Here is a 13,094-nt window from a genome sequence, read left to right on the forward strand (position 1 = left end):
TTGTCAAGTCAATGAAGCCTTGAGAACAAGTTAACAGACTTGAAACACAAACAGAAAAAAAAAATGAAAGAGAGGAAAGCTACATCTTCTTCGTGGCAGTCAGGTTCTGCTGCCAGTTTGAACTGGCATGATCAAAAGGAGGAAGGACTGGGAATATTCTTGCATTATAATCCATGTAACGGTGGTTTTGGGCAGGTCACTTTAAAAGTCACTCTCTTTTTAAATGTTCAAGGACCAGGTGAGCTGGCTTTGTGCGTGAACACAACAGACCATACATCCTTCAGCAAAAAGTCTCAGTTACTCTTCTCCTCCCCATGTGTCACCGACCACGAGGTCTCATCCGTGAAGTCCTGGTCCCAGGCACAGCAGGTCAGCAAGGAGCCTTTCCTGCTGCAATGGGGGGATGAGGGAGAAGAGCGATGCTTACAGCCTCTCCTTAGCAGAAATAAAACAGGCAGAGCAGGACTTCTAATGAACACAGCAAAATGAGTAGTTAAAGCCACAGGGACAATTTCATAATGCCTCTGGTAATTTGTTGCTGCTCGCTAGAGTTTTCCCTCACTGCTATTTCACAATGCTGGCTGATTAAATTTTGCTGTCTGGTATTGAGTCTAAATAACAATTAATAACTTATGAGGAGGTCTTCGAATGAAGCACGCTCTGTTCCTGTGATTCACTCGGTGCAAAGTGATGGGATTACTGCCTACCAGACCCAAGGGAGTCAGCCAGGTCTGCTGCCCATTTTCTGTAAATTCGGATACCGGTCGGTGAGCATCTGTAGCTGCCACCCCTGTGCCATTCACAGTCTGGAGAAGAGGAGGCTGAGAGGAGACCTCATCGCTCTCTACAACTGCCTGAAAGGGGGTTGTGGTGAGGGGGGTGTTGGTCTCTTCTCCCAAGTGACAAGCGACAGGACAAGAGGAAACGGCCTCAAGTTGTGCCAGGGGAGGTTTAGGCTGGATATTAGGAAAAATTTCTTTCCTGAGAGAGTGGTGAAGCATTGGAAGAGGCTGCCCAGGGAGGTGGTGGAGTCACCATCACTGGAGGTGTTCAAGGAACGTGTGGACGTGGCACTGCGGGACACGGTTTAGTGGGCATGGTGGGGTTGGGTTGGTGGTTGGATCTGATGATCTTACAGGTCTTTTCCAACCTTAATGATTCTGTGATTCTGTGATTATGAGGTGACCAGTGAAGTACCCAAGCAGAATACAAAAATGAAAGCCCACCAGCCACCCTGGAAGCATTCAGCCTGTCCCAACAGCTATTTCTTCTTATCCAGCTCTTATTAGATTTTCCTTTTCTGTTTAAGGCAAGTCTCCACCAGAATGAAGCATTGGGCAAGATAATCTGAAATATTTTGAGTGCTACAGCAGGTTTTAGCTCTCCCAGCTCCCACGTCTGGTGGAGGAAGACAGCAACTCTGCCCAGAGATGGTGCAAAAATATACATTGGCTTTGCCTGGCTGAACTAGAGGGTCCTTCCCTGCACCTCGCTCCCCTTACACCCCAGGCAGGGGCGTATTTGGGCCCAGCAAGGGTGGGATGTTTAAACCAATTCGCTTTGATACAAACTGCGTAGCTCATTCACAAAGGCAGCTCTGAATTCCCCAGACTGAAATGCACTTAAGCAGCTTTTGTGCAACTTTAGCTCTGATGATCTATGATCAGAGGGGTAATGCAAACTGCCTGTTTCTCCTGCAGACTGGAAGGCAGCTATTTTCTCAGCTGAAGTGCCACGTGTGTATCCGATATGCATGAAAAGCTGTTTAAGTACCAGTTGCCAGAGCCTGCCAAACAAGAAATAGATTCGCCTTCTACATTCAAGTGAATTTTTATTTTTGTCAATCTTGCCTCTCTTGTAACATGTCCCCCTGTGAAATGTGTTGAACGGAGATAACCAGGCATAATGTATCCTCGGGGATTTGCAGTGGCAAGAAAACAATCTTGATATTCACAATGAAAAATGTCAAGTAGTTTTTATGCCACTTATAGTATCAAATGATGATGGTTTTTATATTCTGTGTATGGAGAGCATGCTTTGGAAAAAAATAGCCTATGCGAATTTATGTATGTGTATGTTTATTTACTGCAACCACTGATAAGATCAAGACAGCAATGAGAAATCACAAACAAGCCTCATTTTCCCTACACACCCCAAGACTTCTTTTCTTTCTCTGTTTTTTTTTTTTTTCCCCTTCTAATTACAGTGGTGATATTACCCAAATTAGCAGCTGAGAACACAGCTCACAACACGGTAGGCAAACGCACGGGAAAACCTTTGCAGGATCAGGTGTGATGGCAGCGAGAGAAGTGCCACCAAGAACCGGTAAGGTGCTGTCACAGCCAGGAGGACAAAACACATGGGATTTGGGGAATCTCCTCTGTTCCCTGCAGCTATGGGATCCCTGAAATACGTTATTCTTTGTTTCTTTATTCTTTGTGGACCATAATCTAACTGCAGCTTAGAATTCAGAGCACCTCTGAAGAGCCCATGAGTAAGGAAGACAGTGGGAGGAAGGTTTACTCACCAAAGGGGATTAATAAGGAGAAAAGCAGCTGATGAACATTAGATCAATAGGAACTTAAGGGTATGAATGAGTAAGAATGAGACAAGAGCATTTCTCTGTCAGCTACTGACTTCACCATGTGTTTTCTGGTTTCTGGCATCTTCCGCAGTGGGAATATTGCTTAAAAAACCCAAGTTAGTAAAATGAAGCCCATTTTCCAAATACCTGTTATTGGCCTGGAGGAATGGCTTGTGTTAACTCTGTTTCTCTCATGCTAACCTTTTGTAAGACAAGTAAAACTTTTCAGTTCCCAGGAGGTTTGTGCAGACCCTGCAATTTCGGGGGGGGGGGGGGGGGGGGGGGTGTCAGAAATGGACCTGAGCACTGTGACCCAGACCCCCAGAGCCCACACGCGCAGGCGGGATTGAACTCAGCTGGATTGCTCAGGCGGCGAGCAATGACTTCTCGGATCTACCCCTCCCCATCTTTTAATTAAGACCTAACACTCCTAAAATTAAGCCAATGCACAAATGTTTGCATTATCTGATCTGAATTCAAAACTGGACCTGTCGAGGTTTGGCAGCTTTTGGGTCTTATACGGTTTTAACTTCATCTACCTAGTCTTCATGTTATATTGAGTCAAAATTTAGCTTTGATCTCACTTTGACCTTTTCCAAGGTAACTTCCAGTCTGCGTCCATTGAATGTCATCGTCCAGGCTTTTAACACCTGATTTTTGAGATAACAAGAGGACGCGGTTTTTGGCTCTTCCTATTGTCGATGGCTCTACTAAGGTGGGGCTGCACAAGATGCATTTACCCACAGAGCTACTCGCGATTGCGCTGTCTGAACTTCATGCTTTTACGTTTGTAAAGGAAAAAAAAGCTTCAGGTGGTGAGAAGGAGAATGCTTGAGAGCAGAGAAAGGTAAGGAAAGCCCGTAACGTTACTGTTGTCAGAACAGTGCACAGAGAAAAGGTTAGCATGAATGATCTCTCTCTGGTGTCTTATTAATTGCCTGCTTTCAATTACACCCTTTGATAAGCTGCAGGTAGGAAAGGATATATTTTCACCACTTCTAACAGCTGTTTACGAGTTTTAATTACATCTGGCACATTGAGAGAAGCCTACATCAAAACACTTGGCATGGGGGAGGTTAAATGTTGCTCTTTTAAGACTAGGTGTTTAGATTTATCTCTATAAACAGGATATTACGGAAGCAAACGTGGCTCTGCTCGGTGAGCGCTTCCTGCTTAATCCATTTCAGCATTTGCATGCTCTCAGTCAGTTTCTACAGTAATTACATTTCCTTTTTCTTTAATTCATAACTGGATCTTTCATTTAAAGTGTTTCTTTCTTCCTCTGTATGTGTGTATGTATATTCCTGCTCATGGTTCTTGCAATACACAATATAAAGCAAAAACCTAATGCCAGAGGGAAAGCACGGTGGATTTTTGCAGTGGGAAATTTCCGAAAGAGGCTGACATTTGAGGAAGGGTTCAGGCGCCTGAACATATAACGTGTGCTGCTTTGGACCCCCCACCCGATGGTATCTGAGCTGTTCCCAGAAGGGCTGGAAGACGTGACAGAAGACCTTTGGGACACCCAAGCCCTTGTGGGGACTGTGACCCCCAAGGCTGGCTTAATAGAGGACACAGAAAATCATGTTGTCATGGCAATTATTCCTGCTGTTGCGAAAATCCAGGGGATGACGAAAACCTCCCGTCTGCCCTATTTCTTTCAGTGATTTTGGGAAGGTGAAGGTGAGAGCTAGTGGCCTCCTTTGCACTGTGAGAGGGGCAGATGCTCAGAGAGGGTCATCCCCCACCTCGGGCTACACAAGGGATACTCTGCACTCCGGACTGGGGGTGCTGGCCCCATAGACTGGGGGGTATAAGCTGCTCAGACCTGGTTTTAATCTACCGACAGGATTTGTATAAGAATTCCGTGAAAGCTGGTAACTAAAGCTCTCAAGAGGTAGAGGATTTGCTGTGATCCTGGGTAGGATAAGCCAAGATGGTGTTTCTTTAAAAACCAAAGCTGGCATAGATGCAGGCAGGAACCCCCAAATCCACAGAAGCTGTGTTTTAGGTTGAAAACACCCACAAAGATGTGTTTTAAATGAACTGAGCCTTCAGGTCTGGGATGTTGTGCTTTCTCCTGAGTTGCAGAGCCATGAAGAGAATTTGTGTGTATTAATACAGCATTGAGGATTGCTCCGTTGCAGGCTGAGCCTCGCGGCTATGGAGAGGTGGCAGGAGGGGATGGGGATGGGAGACCCCCAGGGCAGCTGCTTGGAAGAGGAGGGTTAATAAAGCACCTCCCAAAGCTGCTGCTTGAAACCCATCCATCCCCATCTCCTAATGCACTAACTAGGCTCCTTATCCAGGTAGGAAAACTGTTTTCCCAGCTCTGGGTTTCACTGCAGTGAGCTCCATCACTTTCGGAATGAGGAGCCAGAAAAAAGCAAGAATAAACTTCAGTAACACAGAGCTGCCTCCTGGCACGGGGCAACGTTTGCAATGGGATCTTTCTTTAACCTGTTGAGCCTTTGGTTTCTCTCTCTTGCTGAAAGGAAAAGCGCAGGCGATGCCAGGAAGGAGGGCGTTGAAGAGGAAATGTGCAAAATGAAAGGAAAATAATAAACAAATACCAAACTAAAATAGCAGCAGCCTGGGAAGTGGATCCATTGAGCAGTTTATCTGTGAGTCAGATCACAACATACCCAGTCCTGGTGGCTCTTCCACTGCTTCCCCTGAGAGCCCATGAAGGCAGAAATAATTCTGTAAATACAATTATTTGCAAATGCTTCTTTGAAGTAACTTATTTTCCCCCTCAAAGAAACAGGAACAAAATTCAACAACGATTATGTAGGAAGTGAGCATAAAACTCAATAGGTCACATTAATCTCCTTCGCAATTTTAACATACGTTCCTGAAGAATAAAACCATTTTTCAGACCCTGAAGAGGGGCTGGCTGTGGGCGAAAGCTGAAGCACACACAGCCTGTGCCACTCATTTTTCACTGTCCTGGCATGACCCAGATTCACACGGGATTCGTCACCGTTCCCGGGGATGAGACCGAACATGACCAGAGAAGGCAATGCCCGTGCCACAATTATGGAGGTTTTTGTATCGCTGGCCTTGCTCTGGGCTTTTATTTGCCCTGATTGGGCTCAGATGGGCCATGTGTCACTTGTAGGCTGTTTTCTGCTGCTGGGGAAAAATGGACCAGGTAGAAAAGGCTACAGTCCTCTGGGTAACAGGGCAAAGTGGTCAGAAAAAACAGCCTCTCAAGCTGCCCACCTGCAAGTTTAGACCCATCTAATATTAAACTTATTTATAGGTAAGTTCCCTAAGAAAGTCTGGAGCGCTTTATATTTTTATAACCTCTTTCCCTCTGGTAGGACACGGAAAAGGGAAAATGCAACCAGAATTTGCATTTTGTCTCTTGCAAAAGAAATAATTTGATGATCTAAATTTATTTATATTCCTACACTAAGAGCAGCTGCTGAAGCCTGGGAAATGGCTCTGGCGGGTGTGTGGGGCAGCGGGGCTGCCGCAAAGGCTTCACGGGATAACGCAGCCCCGGGACAGGCAGGGCAGAGCCCGCTGCTGGTAGCGAGGAGCGGTCGGGAAACCTGCTGCGAAATCCCCCATTGCCTCTGCATTTGGCATCCATGAAAATGCTGGTGGAAAAGACATCAAGGAAGAAAAGCTGGGGTTATTATCAGATTGGGATGGTATCAGTCTGATTAATCTGCTGTCTAATAACAGTCTGCCTGGCTAGAGGGGCTCAGCTGTGATCGGGGACAAGGAGATGTGCAGAACAGGGATGGCTGCGGCTGCTGCTTCTGCCTCTCAATAAACCATGGGATGGGATGGGATGGGATGGGATGGGATGGGATGGGATGGAGTGGGATGGGATGGGATGGGATGGGATGGGATAGCATCAGTTCTCTCCTTTCCAAGGTAGAAAAGGTGCCTGACGACACTGTGAAATGGCTGGGGTTATTTCAGATCAAAATTAGATCTCTGCAATGTAGAAATCTCCACGTGAACCTGTTATCTCCATAGTCAGCAGAAAAAAAGGGCATTCCCAGGACGCCGGTCATCTCATCCTATGGCAGAAATTCATTTTGATGCTGGGCTTTGCCCGGGATGAGTCATGCCCCAGGAATACCCACTGCTCGGCCAGCACAGAGGAGGGCAGGCTGCCGCTGCAGGCACCCATGTCTTAGGCTTCAGCAAGAGACATAAATCTTCTCGCACTTACCCTTTTATGAACTGCAAATTCCTGGTTTAGGCACAAAATAAATTTTCATTCAGATATTTATGAAACTGAAAAAAAAGAAACGCAAAATGACAATTTAGAAATTGGATTAATTTTGATGAAAATGAGTTGTGTGGTTCCAGGTTTTCAGCTCACTGTTGCCCCAAAGATTAATATTTTTTTCCCATGCAGAGCAGAAAAACTTTACAATTGTTATGGGATAGGAAAAAAACCCATCTTGCTCCCTTTCACAGCTAATGAGGCACAAAAAATAACAAACCCTCACTTTCCAAGACTCTCTGCTTATTCTGTACTTAGGGCTTTTCTCCTATCTCCTCCCTTTCCCCTCATCACTAATAGTCACATAAAAATGCTAAGTATTTTACAACGACAGAAATGAGATGCGCCTTCTAGATACGCAACATATTTGCAACTTCAGGCAAAGAGGCATTCACAGCTACGAAGCTCCGCTAATGAGAGCAACCTTGCGCTTTAGTGGGTATGTTAATCAATTAGACACGCAGAGCATTAATGATGTTTCTTTTGCCTAATTAGATTAGCAAAACAGGAGTACAGCCACTTTTTTTTTCCTTCCAGCTCTCCAGCTTGTGCCTCCCAAGGAGCACCACCCATCTGGCTCCGGGATGCTCCGGAGGGAGACGTTTCCCCAGGCACCCCGGGGCTGAGAGCAGCTGGGCCGTGCCCGTACCCGCAGCCCCCCGTGCCCACCCTGGGGACGTGCAGGAGAGCATTGCGGGGGTGATGTGGGAAGATTTCTAGCTCTCCCTACAGCTTTTAAATTTTGGAGGCTGAAGGCAGAGGTTTAGCAGCTTGTCAGTCTGCTCTGGGCTGCAGCAGGGACCCCCCCGGAGCCCCAGCACCCACAGAGCTGGAGCACGTTGTTTTGGTGAATCTCGGGGAGGACCAGATGCTCTCCTGCTTCTGGAGCGTTCGCAGGATTCACAAGGAATGTAAAACCCAGCTGGGCATTCCCATGAGCCATCTTACACGGAGCTACTGAGATCTCCATGATAACGATAATAACGGGGCTATGAATGAATGAGATGAGGCTTATCTCTAAGAGAAGAGCATCATTTCACAGAATCACAGAATCATTAAGGTTGGAAAAGACCTGTAAGATCATCAAGTCCAACCATCGATTTGATTCAGAGCAAGACAAGAAGCAAATAAGATGCCAGAAACACTCACAAGTCCAGAATAACACTGACCTACAAAGTGTGGGATCCCTGAAAAACATGGATAAACTGTCCCGATTCTTCATCAATTTTCTTCCTGGTTATCTGGTTTATGCAGATGCAGGTAACACACTGCTTAGTGCCCAGGTCCCCATCGTAGAGACAAAATGAAAGAAATATGCTGCAATGTTTTAACAAGGGAATATTCCTAGAGCAGATCCAAATGAAGCATTGAAAGGATTGCACAAAACCAAATAATCTTCCCAGCTTGCTGGTTGGGAATTGTGGATTATGATGTAAAAAAAGAGGAAAATAAAGTTTTAACATATTGTTAAAGAAAGTTTGGCCACACATCAGAAAGCCTCAGCTATGGGGTTTCTTTAGCAGCTTGGGCTGTTTCACAGGAGAAGCCGCACTTCTGCACAGGGAGCAGCAAGTCTTTAAAAAGCAAGTTAGATGGACAACCCCTAATCGATCCTGGCTGATGTAAAAAAGCACAAACTTAACGGTGCCCAACAACCTTTTGCTTTGAGTCTAAATGTTTCAGCCTAATTCACCACGTTTCCATGCAATGCCAGCCCTCCGCTAGCACTGGCCAAGGGGCACCATTTAACCTGACTCACGTGGCTGCTGCCTTCGGCGAGCCGTGCAGACAGCGAGTGCCACGACCTGCACGTGAGCTGCTACGGACTCGGTGAAGGATGTTAATTGCCCACCCTGGTTAAGTTAATAATCCCTTTTTTGGTGCATTGGGCTCGACCCTATTGCTTTGTTTCCCCCAGAGTAAAACAAAATTTAGTGTCTGCATCTCCCAAGGCAAATCCACCGCCAATCCATCCCTAGGAATGAAGGCATGCAAAGAGGATGTGTAATTTACTTTTCCTATTAAAAAAGTTTTTCATAGATATTGCTTAGGTGACAACTACTGGGCAGATTTTATCTGTAATGCCATAAAGGCTCGGATACTTCATGATTTTTAATTCTTACCTCCGCTGAGGTGGAAGGCTTTATCTGTGATTTGATCGACTTTCAAAGCGTTGCTCCACTCGGAACAGATTTTGTACTTTTAAAGCAGATTGCTAGAATAGTAAGAGATCACATTTTCTTTATTAGTTTGAACCAGGGCACATTAGTATGTTGAACATTCATGTCCAGAGCTACAGTTTCTATAGTTACTAGTGCATTAGTGTTTCACTGAACTACTGCAATATTAATTTTATAGTAGCTCTGCTTCCCCCTTCCTAGGAGAGTAGGTTTGTAATGAGAGGTTTTGGTGGACTCATCCCATTGCATATACCTTTAGGAGGTTTCTCAGGACCCTGTGTTAACTGACAGAGTGTTACTTGGTAATGAAGCAGGTATGATGTAACACAACCGAAATTCTTAATTTAACATGAGATTTAGTCTTTTATGTGTCTCTAGGAAATTGGACGGAGAGTCCCTGGCTGGAGAAAAAACGCAGCGCCTCATTCAAAGGAGCAGAATGGTCTCATTTTCGTCTTCTAAAATTGCGTTGTGCAGGTCAATATGAAAACTTGAGGGAAGGCAAGAAAATTTTGGCATTTATTCTGTTCCAGAGGAAATTATTTTGGCCACAGAAAATGCCAGCACATTCTGCTCCCTTAAATCCCCTCGAACTGTTTGATAGCAATGCAGTGCTGTTCCTGCAGCAGAGCCACAGCCACCCCACGCACCTCCTGGTCACCACCACGTTTGCTGGGTTGAGTCTGCCCAGGCTGGTAAAACACACACGTTTCCTTTAATCTGCCACTCTTCTTCATTGCTATTTGGTTTTAAAAGAAGCCAGAGAAGTTGTTAATTATGAGCCTGATCCAGAGCCCATTGGGCTCAATAAAAGGTTTTCTTCTGAGTTCAGCTGGACCAGAGCTGGACCCTGAGGTTATTGCTGTGCTCCAAAACAAGTGTCCTTTGCAAACGCAGGAAAACGCAGGTAGGCTTTTCTGCACAACAAAACCAAACAAGGATCTCCTGTGGGGATGTACAGATTTTGTCCTCCTGTAGTTTAATTATTTTTTCACTTCTGTTCCTCGCTCTGTGTCGCTTAGTTGACTTCAGTCAATTCAATTTCTGACCTAAGCACGAGGAGAGTCAGACCTGAGAAGTCTCATACTGCATGGGCAGAATAACACCGCTTGGTCTTGGCTAGCCAAGGAGAAATTTTGCTACGGGGAGAAGCAGCTAAGAAATCACCCGTGAATCTCTCTTTGCATCGCCCAGATTGTTCTGGTGCTGCCACGTACCCCTCTGCCAGCTTGTGGCAAGGCAGAGACAGCGTCGCTGCTCCCCTGTCACAGCCTTTACTCCCCTCCACGGTCAGTTATTCGCTCTTTGCAAGTCACGTTTTCCAAAAAGCCCAGCAGCTCCATTGCCCAAAGCTTTACCAGTGAAGGGGAAGGAGCTGCACAGTGGCAGCCTCCAACCCAGGGCATGCCCCAGCGCCGGGGGGGCTGGCACCCCCTTAGCCAGCCCTTCACCCCCCAAACCCTCCTCGCTTTTGATTTCCAGCTTAGCCACAAGACAGCAATGACGGTGCGTGAAGGTAAAGGGGGATCAGCACGGGTTACCCTCCAAACAGAGGGAGATAATCTTTTAGGGTTAATCGCAAAGGTGAGTCTGGATGGCTGTTTTGGGAAGAGGAGCTGGGGGATTTACCCTCACCTCACTCAGAGGGAGGTGAAAGGCTCAGGCTAATAGCGATGGCAATGATCACGTTTGGGGGAAGAAGAAAATCAAGAAAGGAAAATATAAATGAGAAACTGCCTTTTGATTGACAGCTCAGAGCTCTCCATCCCTGCTTGGGAAGGGAAAGCTGCAAATAAGAATTTATCGACTTTTGTAAAAATAGTACAACTGGTCTGTTTGAACCCTCACCTGCTGCATCGCTTTCTGATTACAAACAATACCTATTTTCCCTGGAAAGGGCTGTTCCTAGATGCTAGATTTTTACCCTGGACCTTATTTGGCTCTTCTAAAATCCATTTGGGGTTTTGCTGGTGCAAATCTGGAACCCACTGCACCAGTCTGCCTTTCGCCTTCCTCCGGAGCGAGCAGAGGTTGCTCCGAGCGGACGGCCCCGCTGGCCATGCTGCCGTCTCCGTTGCCATCTAGTGGCCCTGGGGCCATGGTCCCCACCCGCGCCCCACGCAAAAACCCGACCCACAGCCACGGGCTTCAGGAGCAGAGTCTGGGCCCCCTTGAAAAAAAGGGTTTTTTTTTTCTTTTGATGCAATCAAAACGTGCCAATCAGTAGTTTGGGTTGTGGGTTTTTTTTTCCTTTCTGAATTATATTAATCTAACTATAAAAAGTGAATTATCAGTATTCGCTCCCTTCCCCGTCTATGGCAAGACCGAAGCCTGGGCTGCAGGGGAGGGAGCACGGGAAGCTGAGGGGGTGCGGAGGCATCGGGGTCTTCTGCCCACCCGGGCGCAGAAGAGAGGTCGTAGCAGCAGGAAGGGGGTAGGAAGCCCTGCAAAACCGTCTATGTATCACATACAAAGCTTTTATTTGCTGTCAATTTAAAATCTCCAGGAAGCTTCCAAACAAACTCTTCACTAGAGCAAAACGCCTCATTGACTGCCTGAGTTTCTGTCTACAATAAACAACTTTCAGTTCTTCCTGCCTGGACTCCCTTCTGGGTGCTCATTTGTTTTACTTCCCTGTGGCTTTTCCCCAATACCAACCGCTGTTTGTTTGTATTCTTTAACTGCATGAATCACCCCTTAAGCAAACCATAGGTGACACAGGACTTTGACCTCATTTACGTAGTGTAGGTCTGGGAGAAACTCTGTGGCTGTAACAGGGCTGGTCTGTGGATGAAGGAGGGCAGCAAAGGTATTGCCTTGCCCTCCTTGTTCTTCCTCAGCAACTAAAAACCTCATTTTGCCTTCAAAAGCAATTATCCTCCATCTCAGGGGGACAAGGTAAGTCAGTAGGAGACACCAACCCACCAGGTCTCACTGTCACCTGCGGTCCCACCCGTCGGATGATGCTGCCTGTAGCTCCTGTATCCACGAGGGGCTTTATTAACACGATTTAAGCACAAACCTAAATCCACACTCTCCTCCTTGGGGGGATTTGCAGACCCTTGGGGACACCACAGTGATCGGCAGCGAAGCCTGGACCCCCACGGGGTGGCCCTGACCCCGTTAGCAGGAGGCTCGGCAGGACTGGCTTCCTGGGCAGCACGGATCCAGCCCACCCCTGCCGGGACAGCAGCTGGGAAAGGGGAATGACCGATGAAAAACATGCACACAAGTACCTGTGAAATACTGATTATATTTCTATGCTTTTACAGCAATATAATACTTCATATGAGACTGGGAAACATACTTTCAAATGTTTTAAGTTACCTATACACCTACATATCCTGCTTATGGAAGAGGAATGCCTTATTGCTGCTTACTTAAATCCATGACTTATCAGTCCCACAGCAACATAATAAATGCCCAGAATCCTGTGAGCTTTCCTTTTGCTCTGGAAACAACACACTCAGATAAAGCTCATTTTATAAACACTAGAATTGCATTGCAATATCCATATATTAAGAAAAACTTCTACCTTTCATAAATACAACATACATAAAATATGTCCCCAAAATACATTCATGCATTTTCCCCGTCTAAGATCCCTGCTTGTACCCGAAGTATCTGTAAGCTGGGAAGGGCAATCGCTGGGCAAGGTCTGGCGACAGGCTCGTGCTTGCAGGCGGCTGCAAACCCCGGTGGAGGTTGTGAAGAAGCCTTTGGTGCTTGGGGGGTGTCGGGGTTAACTCCTGCGTCCGTGGGTCTAATCCTGCCTCCCGGGCGAAACAGGGCCCTCCTGCATGCTGTGCCCCATCAGAGCTGCACCAGCTGCCCGTGTTCAAGCAGCCAAAATCCACCCTCCATCTCACCCTTAGCACTCGTAGCTTTTGCAGCAGTTACTGGAGATGCTCAAGTCTCTCCCAGCACTTGACAGGGGCTGGGAAACAAGGGCTTTGGAAGCGGGAAGGTCACTACCTGGCTTTGGTGGAAGGGGATCTGTGAATGGAAGAAGCTGCTTTCTCAACCGCTGCTCAAGGATCGACCACGCTCCCAGCGCCGCTGTCCCAGTCTGCAATGG

This window comes from Gavia stellata, chromosome 20 (assembly GCF_030936135.1).
Source record: "Gavia stellata isolate bGavSte3 chromosome 20, bGavSte3.hap2, whole genome shotgun sequence".
In the NCBI taxonomy this organism is placed as follows: Eukaryota; Metazoa; Chordata; class Aves; order Gaviiformes; family Gaviidae; genus Gavia; species Gavia stellata.